Below are 13,781 nucleotides of genomic sequence, written 5' to 3' on the forward strand. Positions count from 1 at the left end.
CAGCCAGTCTAGAAATAAATTTAAAATTCACAGAAGGAAGAAAAAATTGGGGGACCGTTATGTTTCACCTTTAAGAGTTGAACGCGATAGCGAAATCAGGCGCCTTGTGCGCCCTTCAACCGCTAAGTGCACACTTAATGATATGTTTTATTACACACACACGGACACACACACAAACGTGCGCGTGCGCAAGCGTGACGTATATATAGTAATGCAGTGACTGTGCAGTGTGACCCTCTGCTAGAACGGCTCTCTGCTGTAAGATTGATTGATTGATTGATTTCTGGGATTTAACGTCGCAAAACCACGATATGATTATGAGAGACGCCGTAGTGGAGGGCTCCGGAAATTTCGACCACCTGTGGTTGTTTAACATGCACCCAAATCTGAGCACACAGGTTTACAACATTTCCGCCTCCACCGGAAATGTAGCCGCCACAGCCGGGATACGAACCCGCGACCTGCGGGTCAGCAGCCGAGTACCTTAGCCACTAGACCACCTTGGCGGGGAGCTCCCTGCTGTAGTCGAGACACGTTTTTCACAATGTGTCACAGATGGCACAGAGACACACACGCGCGCGCGCACGTGCGCGAATTGTACATACAGGTTTTTATCTAAAGCAAGAGTCGCAGGGTCTCTAAGATTCACGCCGCACGCTTGCCATCTCGGAGGCCATGAAAAGTCTCACAATGCCTCACAGATGGCAGCACATGAAGTAGTGTTTGCGTTTTGCTTGATCAGTGCGTCTGCAAAGGCATGATATTCTTCCGCTAGATGGACATGCCTGCCCATTTTTAGGGCTGTTTAAAAGTTCCTGTGTGTTTCTAGCGGCGATGGCCGTACTATCCCGGTCTTTTTCGACGTAGTTTGATAGCCTCCCAAATGCGCCTACAAATCGCCAACCGGGGCTCGTTTTCGTCATGACACCTGTTGAACAAAATGTGTTAAGGAGACTCCTCTACATAGCATTTATATAGTCTTTTTTTTTCGAAGCAGCTGCAAGTAACACTGTGGAATTGTGGTAGGACACCTGCTTGCCACGCGAACGGCACGAGCTCAATCCTTAATGGAACAGGAAATTTAATTCTCTATTTTATTTGCTTTTTTCTTGATTTTTCGCTCACGGACGATTTTTCGCTCCCAACCAACGATGCCGACGCCAACGGCGGAATTTCTGCGACGCTAGCTCTCTAACGCTATCAAGTTAAAACGTGCACCCTATGCAAACAGATATAAAACGATTCCACCACTCATCATTTTCGTTTAGGTGATGCTGATAAAGACCCCAAAAACAGCCATCAGTTGTCTCAGCACAGGCGGCGAATCCGAAAACACATGGTGCTGGCGCAACGATGGGTGCAACGCACCCCTCCTGAAAGCAGAACGTTCAAATTCTAAAAAAAATAAAAAGTTTCAGCGCAAATTTAACCACTTTTGAATATAAAGTCAGCACGTGCATCCCAATCCATGGGTCGAATGCAGAGAAATTGCGCACGAAAGAGTGCATTCTATGGCTGGCGCAGGCGGTTAGCTGCCCCCGGTGAACAGCCAGGAGTGAGCACCCATGGGGGCATCAGCAGGCGACGATCAATCGAAAGCTGACGTGAAGGCGCGCCCAGATGCATCGGCGTCATGGCCGTTCCAGGAAAACCCAGAATTACCCGAGGGAACGCGCATCTGTCGAGACAAATGAGGCTAACGCGTGCCAGCTGAAATGAAAGTGGCGACGGAGGTAAGAGTGTTCTTCAAAGAACTACAAATGATGGTAAAGCAAGGCATTGTCGACGAGAAGCCACCGACATAATTGTGTTTTCGCTCTGACACACACACACACACACACACACACACACACACACACACACACACACACACACACACACACACACACACACACACACACACACACACACACACACACACACACACACACACACACACACACACACACACACACACACACACACACACACACACACACACACACACACACACACACACACACATATATATATATATATATATATATATATATATATATATATATATATATAAACAGGGGAAACAAGTGTATACTTAAGGGCTCGTTTTTTTGTGTTCGCACAATAATAATGAGATCAAACAGACCATATTGCCAAGGAAGGTATAGGGGAAGTTATTAGGCCAATTGTAATGAAATTAAGAAGAAAGAAAAGTGGGTGAAAAGATAACTTGCCGTGGGCAGGATGGGCAAACTACTGCATCCTGCCCACGGCAAGTTATCTTTTCACCCACTTTTCTTTCTTCTTAATTTCATTACAATTGGCCTAATAACTTTCCTATACCTTCTTTGGCATTACTGTCTGTTATGTCTCATATATATATATATATATATATATATATATATATATATATATATATATATATATATATATATATATATATATATATATATATATATATATATATTGAGAGACAGAGGGAGAGCAGCACGCATAAGAGGGGCAGGCTTTTTTTTTTGTTTAGCCGACTGTTTCATGAATGTGAAATTGTCTTTCGACTACGTTACGGCAAATTCATCAACCCTTCCTTCTGTTTCCTTTTGTATCTTTTCTCTCCAAGAAAAAGCACGGAGAGAGAACCGATGGATGTCGGAGACAGCAACGCGTGTGCATTTTTGCAGCACTCTTTCTTTATTTTTATTTTTTGAGCGGGCGAGAGAAAATTTGAATACTCCAACGTGTGTACGCGACAGCCCGCATTATATAGGTTTTTCGCAAATTTTCCTGGCATCGTAGAATGGCGAGCGTAGATTAACATATTTTTACAAGGGGTCCCCTGCCTAATACCACTGACGCATGTCTGATGCGCAACAAACTCGTGGACAGCTAAACGGTCACTTTTCATTTAGCCGGCAAGAATGTGATGTTCATTCCTCCTTTGTCAGGAACGACGTTGAACAGAGCAACGAATGGAAGGAAAGAACGAAGAAAAAAACACGTTCTTATTAGCAGCATAGCGCTGAGAAAAGTAAAAAAAAAATCTGTCCGTATAAAAGGAGTTTGCTAGTGAGGAGAACATTGCCTGTCATCGAGGCACAGCGGTAGTCGATGTTGATGCGGATTATCAAAAGAAATGGGCACCTTTTTCAAAAAGAAGAATACACGAACTATACAATCACTTGAATAACACGGAGAAATTTGTGTTCCACACGAAAAAAATGCGTCATAATTGTGCTCTGTGGAATTTGATGAAATCTGACAGCCCTTTTTTTTCAAAGCTGGTGATCAATAATATACTTGGGGTTCTGCGAGCCAAAACTACTGCATTATTGTGAGGCCCGGCATATTGGTGGACTCCGGAAATTTCGATCATGCGCCGTTTTTAAACGTGCACTGACATGGCACTGTAACGAAGCATACGTGAAAAAAAATTGGCCCCATATCTGCATGTTTCACTGCAAATGTCGTCGGAAGACGATAAACTTGCGTGTGGAGAGAGTGAACCAAACAACGTTTATTTGATGTTGTGCACGAGGAAATCGGTAAATTGTATTCTGAAATCGCTGCGTTAGAGAGTCTCAATCCGTGCAGCGAAGGCTAGTTAGCGCATCGAGGCACGTTAGACACGAGCGCCATCTGGCAGTTATCTTCGAAAACGAAGGAAGGCGTGCGCGCCCACGTAGAAAGATGCGTGCCTGTTTCGGAGGCGATAAAGTGTAGAACGCAAAGCGGACGGGCAGGTGCCACTACCATGTCGTCTTGGCAAACCGTTGGAAACACTTGCTTTTTTGAGCATCACGTTGCACTGTCAGCGCAGTGTTATAAACGCTATGGTCCTTAGAATTACTTATGCGTGCCTTCTCTAGTATAAAGACACACATACAAAATATGGATGTGTTGTAATGGTGCCTCAGATATGCCCAATAATTGCTTTTTAATTGACAATTGCACAAGTATGAATGCTGAAACTTGAGCAATTTTGGTGAGCGCTGCGGAGGGTTGGCCGTTTGGGGTATCGTTTAGTGCCGTCTGCAGTATAGTTATTGCGAACAAACAGACAAATGTACAGACAGACAGACCAAAAATTCGACGTCCAATGTCCCGAAGAAAAACTATCGTCTTTAATAGCTGTACATAAAGAAAATAATTGAGGCCTGTGGCACACGCTGGGGGCCCGTAAGGTCTCTTCGGAGTTTCCAAAGGTGCAGGAGAACATATCCGTGATACAACTCGACGATCAAACGCCACTGGATTCGCCCAGATTCGTTCTTTCCTTTCACGTCAGCCGGCACTAGTTACGCATTCGTTATAAATTAGAAGTTCGTCGTTCGTTGTTAATTGTTACAATTGGCTGAGCAGTGAAGCCGGAATTCTCAATGAAAATTAAGACGTAAAATTTTTCTACCAAAAACAAGAGCAATGAACAAGTGCTTGTACGGCCGAGTCATATGTTCGAAATACGTGAAGTGCCCTGACGTCACGTATTTACGGGACTGCAACAAGTGGGACCCTTCACAAAAATTCTTCCTGTGTAGCACCGTGGCCGCTGTGGGGAAGCTTACATTTATTCCTAGGCTGTAACCAACTTTAGGAGTTCATGTCACTTTCTAGGACAGATGTTGCACGAAAGCTCCGCAGACTTGCTCGCCAGCAAACCACATCACAATGGAATCAGCCACACTTCAAGCATGCCCGACTGTACTCGCTTGACCCTACGTTAAGTCTTCAAGTCCCGTCGAGGCTTTGCCGAGCAGACCAGACCCTGTTATGTAGGCTGTGGTTGGGCGTTGCGGTTACCAACGCCTACGCTTTCCGCATTGGGATGGCCGACACCGCAGCCTGTGGCCACTGTGGCAAAGAGGAAACAATTCAACATATTCTTTGTGAGTGCCTAGCGTATAGTAAACAACGACTATGCCTTCGCAAGGAACTCAACAAGTTAGATGATCAACCTCTGTCGGAGCAGGGAATTCTGCAGTATCGTCAGGATGAGACTTCACAGAAGAGGGCCCTGAAAGCACTACTGCACTTTTTGCGATCGAGCGGCCTTAATGAACGGTTGTAGCTAGGACGCCCTTCCTGTGTATGTTTTCGTTTTTTTTTATGAGTGCGCGTGAGTTTTTTTTCTTTTTTTTCTCTCTATCTACCCCCTCTTTCTTGCCCCTACTTCCCCGCCCCCAGTGCTGGGTAGCAAACCAGATGCTAATATCTGGTTAACCTCCCGGCCTTTCCTTTCTCACTCTCTCTCTCTCTCTCTCATGTTGCTGGAGAAGCAGTTCCGAACTTCGAATGCAAAGACACGGTCACCAGCGGGTGTACAATCTCAATAGACATCACACAACTATAGAGGTCCGTACACTATAGGTGTGCTCTCTCAGCGCTTACTTCGTGGTAAGGCTATACAGACAGCGTGAAAACCCACTTCACTGTCTGGAGCGGCAGCAGTCGCTCTAACCCACGGCCCGTAGAGTGACGCAAGATCGAACTCAAGAGAGCTAGCTGCTATCACTTTGCTTCATAAGACATTTCAATTCGTCGCAACTGACTACATGACTTCAATCTTGCGGTGAAACTGACTTCGTTAATTATGAACCATTTTTTTCGAAATATTTTGAAAATAGGAAGTGACTAAAAAAGAAACGGGAGTAATCTGTTGCTCATGACACTAAAGAGTGTGTGCACGCATGCGTATGCGCTTGTTTCTTACGTTTTCCCGGAAGTATTTTGCATAAGGCCGTTTTCTCTTTTTCCTATGTTGCCTTATTCTCTTGCAGGAGCGTTGGCAGAATGTAAGAATAAACTTAATAGGAACCCCTCAGTACAGCGCTATATAAATCAACGCGTTCCAAATCATAAAACGCGAATTTTTTCTGCTTTCAAAGCATGCATGCTTTATTGTACAACAGTCATCAAAATAAGGAAAGCCCCGCAGCGGTGTTCTAGTGGCTAAAGTACTCGGCTGCTAACCCGCAGGTCGCGGGATCGAATCCCGGCGGCGGCGGCTGCATTTCCGATGGAAGCGGAAATAGAGTAGGCCCGTGTGCTCAGATTTGGGCGCACGTTAAAGAACCCCAGGAGGTCGAAATTTCTAGAGCCCTCCACTACGGCGTCTCTCATAACCATATGATGGTTTTGTTTTGGGACGTTAAACCCCACATATCAAGCAATCAGAATAAGGGAAGGGCAAGTGATGAAAATGTTCACATTAGGAGCGTGCGCAGGGCTTGTTCCCTGCGGGATTGAGTACCATTTACTCAGCGACAAAGATGGATGCGACTGTTCTGTTGCCGTTACTCAGAAGCACCGAGAAGTAACCAGAAAAGGAAGTTGGATAAAGTCTGCATTCATGAAGAGTCTTAATGAGGGGAAAGAAAGAAAGAAAAAAAAAGAAAGAGAAATAATAACAGGTGGAAAGTGAATCAAATGGAAGCGTAGGTCGACAAACGTGTCTAGTTCTCGTTTATTCGATGCTAACACCTGCAGTCCTTTCAACTATTCTTTTCACTCGGAACAAGCAGCTTGTGTGCAGAGAAGCTCCTTCGCGCGATAAAGAATGACCGCACTAACGCCCTTTTTGTTCGGCGTTAGTTTAATGAGAACTCGACCGTTTGACACGACAAAGGATAATTTTTTCCAGTGGTTAGATTTCATGTAGAGATAGTCGAATGAATCAGACAGACAGTGAATCAAAGGGAGACATGGCGTGAATGATTCCTGTTTGTTTCTTAGCTGTGGCGTAAAAAAATACGACAAATCGAAATGTGTTAAGGTGGACGAAAAAACACCCTTTCAATCGGTGAGAATGAACTTCACTACCTTTGAATTCAGTGACCGATGCTCTATTGAGTTACGACTGAGGCACTTCTCCGCCAATTTTACGCCATATGAAGACGCATGGTAATGAACGGCAAGGTGAAGGGCTGATAACGTTTTAATGATTAGTTCAACATTCCAAGCAAATGACAATCTGGCTGACTAAACTAGGCCAGCCCTATAGACATTGCAATCGAAGGTGATGACATTGTGAGACTACACTGGCCCTAAAGAGCGTTAGCTTAGCTGTTCGCTCATAAAAGCTGTTAGTGTATTTTTCCTACAAGTCCTCGCATCATACATTTACTACTGTAGCATGCATGTCGGTGTACATACATTCATGAAAGACTTATAAGGCTAAGTAAACTGACTACAGAGAGCTTTGATGCTAGACTAATGGCAGTATGTATTGTCACAGCTTCGTGACGTTGGCGAAGGTAGCAGACTTCAGGTCGAAAATGAAACTCCTTATTTGGGCTGTACTTGTCGCCAACAAAAGAAAAGTGAGATTACAGCAGGACACTGGCACTGATAACGGCGAACAGAGCGTCAGCCGTCGATCAACTGACAAGCAGTGAAGCATGTCGGCACTAACACCTTGCCATCAAATATTCTAGCGTAATCGCTAGTGGTGACGTAGGTTCCAGAAAAATCCGTAATGTGTAAGAAGTGGGCGTAATCTTAACAAAACGATCTACCACAGCCTCGAAGCCTGGAGGATATCGTAGGCGCGACTTGCGCTGAACGTAGTGTAACGGGCGAAAACAAAGCTTAAGAAACGAACGTGGCAGTATATATACTGTAGAAAGCCTGAAGTAACGCTAACTCAAAACAATGAAAACAGATCAAAAAAGGCTCCAAAACTGCGTTCGAAAGAAAAGTGTCGTTGGCTACTCCTTCATGCTGAAGTACCGGTACTGAACTCCACAAAAACGTAAAGTCAACACGAGCATTCTCACATTTACTTATTGAACCTGCACAGTAGAGTGCAATAACATCTACTACAAAATGTCGCTGAATTCCTATCCCGTGCAAAAAACAGAGGATGCATCGCTGCCCTAATTTTCAAGAAAGTTCTCGCTTCGGCAGCGCAGTTCCTCTGCTTATCTTGACTGAAGTCTATATAGAACGTGCACCTCCTATTTTGTTTTCAAGTTGTCGTCAATGTCATGTGCTACACCGCATCACAACACTTCTTCGCTCGTTTCATTCAACTCCGAACGGCGAAATTTAACTCCCAGCATAAGCTAGAAATTCAAATGTAAGCATTGCGCCACGACAACGTGAAGAAAGATGGTCATTAAAAGAATAGAGTGCATTGTTGCCGTTCACAAAAAGGAGAATATGACAGAAGATTGAACGTACGGTGAAGTGCTGAAAAGCTTTCGTTTTCTTTGGTATAGCTGCAGCGCAGTTTAAGGGACCACTCTGTCGGCGTTTGCTTTCTCACACCAGCGTCGAGCAGATTGCACGTTTGGCACATGTACTTAAGCCGAGCAGGACGCACGCTTGGAACACCAGCGCGCACTCACTCGCAAAAGCGAGTGACACTGAAGGGCATGTAAAGGAAAACTACCGATCGGCGAAGAAACCAGACCGAACGCCGTTTCTCGTTTTCAACTTCTTCTTCTTCTTTTGCAGTACTAGTCTGCACACGTTTATTCCTTTTCTTCTTCAACATACTCCCGCCCCCCAGTAGCGTCGCTCAATTCCAGTCTGTACAATTTCTGCACTGGTTTTCTGAAAATTTTCCCGTCTTGAGCTTTCACTCGACAAGCTCTTATTATTCCATCTTGTCCAGGGTAAACGTCTGTGATACGCCCAAGGGGCCAAACTCCTCTGGAAATACCAGACTCTTCGATTATCACCACGTCATTTACTCGGAGGCAGTTGCTGGGATGAGCTGGGTATAGGTGAAGTGCCCGTAGTTCTAATAAATACTCTTTTTTTCCATCGCATCCACATATTATCCATCATCTTCTGTCGGTATCTCAACTTTTTGCGGATGTCTCTTCGACCAGCTTGAGCACTGATGGCATCGTAGTCATTGTTGCTTTGATCCGGAGGCGCTATCAATGAACGTTCAACAAGAAAATGCGCTGGACATATCGGAGAGGGCTCTTTGGCGTCCGTATACGTAGAGGTCAGCGGTCTTGAATTAACAACCGCTTCTACCTCTAGTAGCATCGTTTCAGCTTGTTCGTTGCTTAGCTTGCTTTTTCCCATCACCTTGCGCAACGTTGACTTGACAGTCCGAACACGCCTCTCCCACCAACCGCCCCACCAAGGTGCACCTGGCACAATAAACTTCCACTCTATGCGGTAGTTCAGCAGAAAAGATGCGAATGGAGAGCTCTTCATGATATTCCAGATGCTCCTGACGTCCCGTGACGCTCTCTCGAAGGCGAGAGCGTTATCCCAGTACATTGTTGCGGGTACTCCTCTGCGAGCAAGAAACCTCCGGAACGCTAGCAAGAAGGCGCTGGTCGAGATCACACTCGTCAGTTCAAGGTGTACTGCTCTAGTCGTCGCACATGTGAACAGCAGGATATAAGCTTTTGATGTATCACCATGCAGCTCACGTTGCTTTATATATAGTGCACCTGCAAAGTCCAATCCTACTACATCGAATGGCCGTTACGATAGAAGACGGTCTTCAGGCATCGGCGCATATTGCACGTTCCCAGCTTTCACATTGTACCTTTGGCAGAGAAAGCATTTGTTGATGATTCGCTTGACTTCTTGTCGAACGCGGATGATCCAATACCGCTGTCGTATTTGCATCATAGTGTTTGTCACACCACCATGCAAAGCTCTGCAGTGAGCCTCAATCACCACCAGAGACGTGAAAGGATGTCTCTGTGGCAGTATGACCGGATGTTTTTCGTCATATGTGGCGTCCATTCTCTCGAGTTGTCCGCCAAGCCGAAGCTGTCTGTTTTGGTCCAAGGAAGGGTGAAGATCGATCAGCCTAGACTGTTTGAGTAGTGGGTGTCCAAGCTGCAGTTTTTCGACGTCGTTCGCAAATATTTCCAGCTGAACATATCGGACCCAAAACATTTCAGACTTACTTAGCTCCCGTGCCGAAATCGCTTCGCTGAGTGAAGTTTGAAGTCCACGGCATCGATCCACAAAGCGAAAGACCCAGGTGGTAACGCGCAAGAGCTTCTGCAGGTCGCTATGCTTCCTTATATCAATCACCGAGTGCAAGTTCCTGGATGACGTTTGAAGAAAAACATGTTGCGTCTAAATCTCTGCCTCTTCGTTTATCAGTTTGTACTGATTACGTTCTGAAGGCCAGCTTGATTTTGGCTGGGACAACCATTCAGGTCCATGCCATCAATAGCGACATGCACGTAGAGTCCTTATCGCTATGCCTCTAGTCAGTACATCCGCCGGGTTGTCTTCACCCGGGCCGTAGCGCCATAACGCTTTTTCAGTAATTTGCGTTATTTCCCGATGTGGCACATATTATATGGTGTGATCTCGATCACGAGGAGTATCCTTAGGCACCACTTCCGCATGACTCAACTCCAGATATTGCCGGATTACTCTGTAATATCGCTGCAACATTCCTTCCATCGTTGATAGCCTCCGTGTTAATCTTTGTCGACGTGATAGCACGATTTCCCGGTTGTTCCCTAGGAGCGGTTTCTTATCTTCCTTCCAAGGCAACGCCACTGTTTATCTGTCGCTTTTCTTGCTAATGGTTCTATGTAATCGTGCAACGGACTCTTGGGAGGAAGGTGCCGTTGAATCTGCGATGCCCATTGCTTCTGGTTGCCAAAAAGCTTGCAAGATCTGCGAGGTTGATTCGTCATCAGCAATTGCTTGTACTTTCAGAATGCAGTCCATTTGGCAAGAGCTGCAGTCAAGAAAGGCTTTTTTTGGTGACTGGGTCCTTGTAGCGTCCATCCAATAGCTGTATCTATTGCTACCAGTCCTGGAACTTCTGCACTTTTGACGATGCGTCCTGACATGATTTGCCAGAGGTGGTCAGCACCGATCAATAAAATGAGGCTATTTTCCGTTTCCGCATCAAACTTCTTTTCGTCCGCAATGACCTTGCCTTCTAGACGCAGGTTCTGAACGAAATGGCTGTCAGCTTTCGGGGAAGCAATATCTTGGCAGATAACTGGAACAACGATTGCGCGCACCGTGCAGGTGTCAGAACCGTGTTCGCTACGCAGAGGAACTTCCACCACATGACGTCTTTCCACAGTACTTGGTGATGAACAGGCAAACGTATTCAGAGCAATTTGAGTTTCTCCCAGCACCTGTAGGTGTAATGTTCTGGCGAGATCTTCCGTGACGAAGAATCGCTGGCTCCCTCCGTCGAGAATCCTTCGGACATACCTTGTGTTGCCGTTTTCGATGACAAAGGTGCGAAACGTTTGTAGATACACTTCACTGTGCTTTGTTGTGCCCCCGCTCAGTGAATACTTCTCACACAGCATAACTGATTGTGACGACACCATTCCTACTGTGCTGCCGGAGGAGTCAACTGGACAAGAAGGTGTCGCTGTTTGGTTCGATGTATAGTGCGGGTCGCACATACTTGATACGTGCCTCCCGTGGCAACTCGAGCAGGTTAGTTTGACGCGGCAAGAACGTGCCTGATGTCCTCGGGACGTGCATCGATAGCAGCGGTTGTCTTTTGCAAGCATTAATTTCTTCGTATCGATGGCAAGGTTCACGTCACAAGCGCGGGTGCCATGTTTCTTCGACTTGCAGAAAAAACACTCACCCCAGCTGTTCGATGTGCTGTGTAGTACGGAAGCCGTGCTGGTGCTGCCGCTTCGAGTCCTCTGTGCACGGTCATCCTGCAGTCGGTCATTAAAGGGCTTGCACTGCTCCCAACTTTCTAGCTCTATACGTGTAAAGGTGAGCAGCTCCTTTGACTCCGCATCAGATGTAGCAGCTGCCACGCTTGACTCCAAGGCATTGGCAGCAGACCCGTTTTCTCTTAGTGCCTGACTGCGCTTTGCACGGGTGTGGGCGAAAATGATGTCGTACGGTAGGGCTTCCTATAAAATGTCAATCATCATAGCGGAAAAGCTAAGCGCAGGAACATTTAGTGCGGTTAGACAACGGATATTCAGCTGCACAGCATCGTAAAGTCGCCTAAGGCCGCGGACGTCACTTCCCGACTTGACGCGAGGTAGATTGCGAAGCGCTGCTAGGTGGTGTTGCTCGATGCGTTTTCGATCTCCGAAGCGTTCCTTCAATAACTCGATGGCATCTGCATAACAGGCTTCGGAAGTCGGAAAACCACATATCGCAGCTGCCGCTTCACCCGCAAGATAGTGACGTAGATAGAAGAACTTAGTCGTTGTTGACAAAGCGTTGTTCAGGTGGACAGTTTGCTCAAACTGCTCCCAGAAAGCAGACCATTCATGTATATCACCTCTAAATGTTGGCATGCCAAGGTTCGGCAGCCTTGGGCCAATTGCGGTTGGCACGTCAGATGGTGATGTGTTTGCGTTCTGAGGAGCAGCCGCTGCTGTACTGTCTCCATGTCGCTAACCGTCTATCTTGCAGCGAATCTCAGCGAGCATGCTTATAGCTTCGTCGTTATACTCTGCTGCCGCAATATACTCAGCTTCGAGCTCCTCGTCTGTTACGTGCTCCTCGAGCGCACCATTGATCTTTGAGAGCTCGTTGTTGCTCGCAGACAAACGGTCATAAATACCTGTGAGTTTGAGCTTGTCCGCGGTAGGGTCACTTAGCAGTGACCTTGCTTCTTGCAGGAGCTTGGTGTTCTGGGCTCGTCGAGCGGAGCACTTGGTCTTGAGGCGATCCATCGGATCCGGTGTTACAGTATAGTCCAGTCTACGCCGATCAGGAACGATGCATTGCAGTCCTCGCCACCCGCAAAACGACGTGGTCGAGTAGAAGGTCCCCTCGAGTCGTGCGATGAAGGCGACGTGTCCGCACGAGGGGTTTCGGCACCACGATGTAAAGGAAAACTACCGATCGGCGAAGAAACCAGACCGAACGCCGTTTCTCGTTTTCAACTTCTTCTTCTTCTTCTTTTGCAGTACTAGTCTGCACACGTTTATTCATTTTCTTTTAGATGCGGAGCATCTAATACTCGAGGCTTGTAGTGCGGCGCCGTCCGCAAGCTTCCTCCTCCTCCTTCCACCATCTGTGCATCCCTTCCTCCTCTACACACCGCGCGCGCTTCACTACTCCCCCATCTGTGCACCCTTCCTCCTCTACACACCGCGTGCGCTTCTCCTCTTCACGAACATTCGCTAGGTGTATAATGTAGCGCGCATGCGCCGTCACGCTTCGAGAACATCGGCAGCTGACGCGCGCGCATGCGCCGTCGCGCTTCGAGAACATCGGCAGCTGACGCGAGCGCATGCGCCGTTGCGCTTCTCCCCCTTCTCGAACATTCGACAGCTGACGCGCGCCTGCACCGTCACCCACCATCTGTGCCGCGCGCGCTTCTCCCCTTCGAGAACATTCTACAATTCTCCTGATTCTCCAGTGGACGCGCATGCGCCGTCGCGCTTCGAGAACATTCAACAGCTGACAGTGCATGCGCCGTCGCGCTGTATATATACTCAAGGTCGGCGCTCGCTCGCTCAGTTGCCGCTCGTCGGTTGGTTTGTAAGGCGCGTCGACGTCCAAGGTCGCGGTGAAATGAATGCCAACGAATCCACAAACACAATGATCGACGTCCCTTCGACCAGCGCCGCACTTTCGCATACGTGTGTACGTGTTCACTCATTTAACACCCCCTCCTACAACCACGTTAACCAATTTAGCCTTCGACCCAAGTAAGTCGCAATTTAACATCCCATTTCACAACCACGTTAACCAATTTAGCCATCGACCCAAGTAAGCCGCACTTTAGCACCCCGTTAACCAATTATATGCTCCGCATCTTCCTCAGTGTTCCCCCGAGGGAAGCTGCGGGCAATCTTGTTCAACAGGGCAAATTTCATCAGTATGAGGCAGCGAAGTGACAGCGAAACGCC

This window comes from Rhipicephalus microplus, chromosome 5 (assembly GCF_043290135.1).
Source record: "Rhipicephalus microplus isolate Deutch F79 chromosome 5, USDA_Rmic, whole genome shotgun sequence".
Taxonomy (NCBI): Eukaryota; Metazoa; Arthropoda; class Arachnida; order Ixodida; family Ixodidae; genus Rhipicephalus; species Rhipicephalus microplus.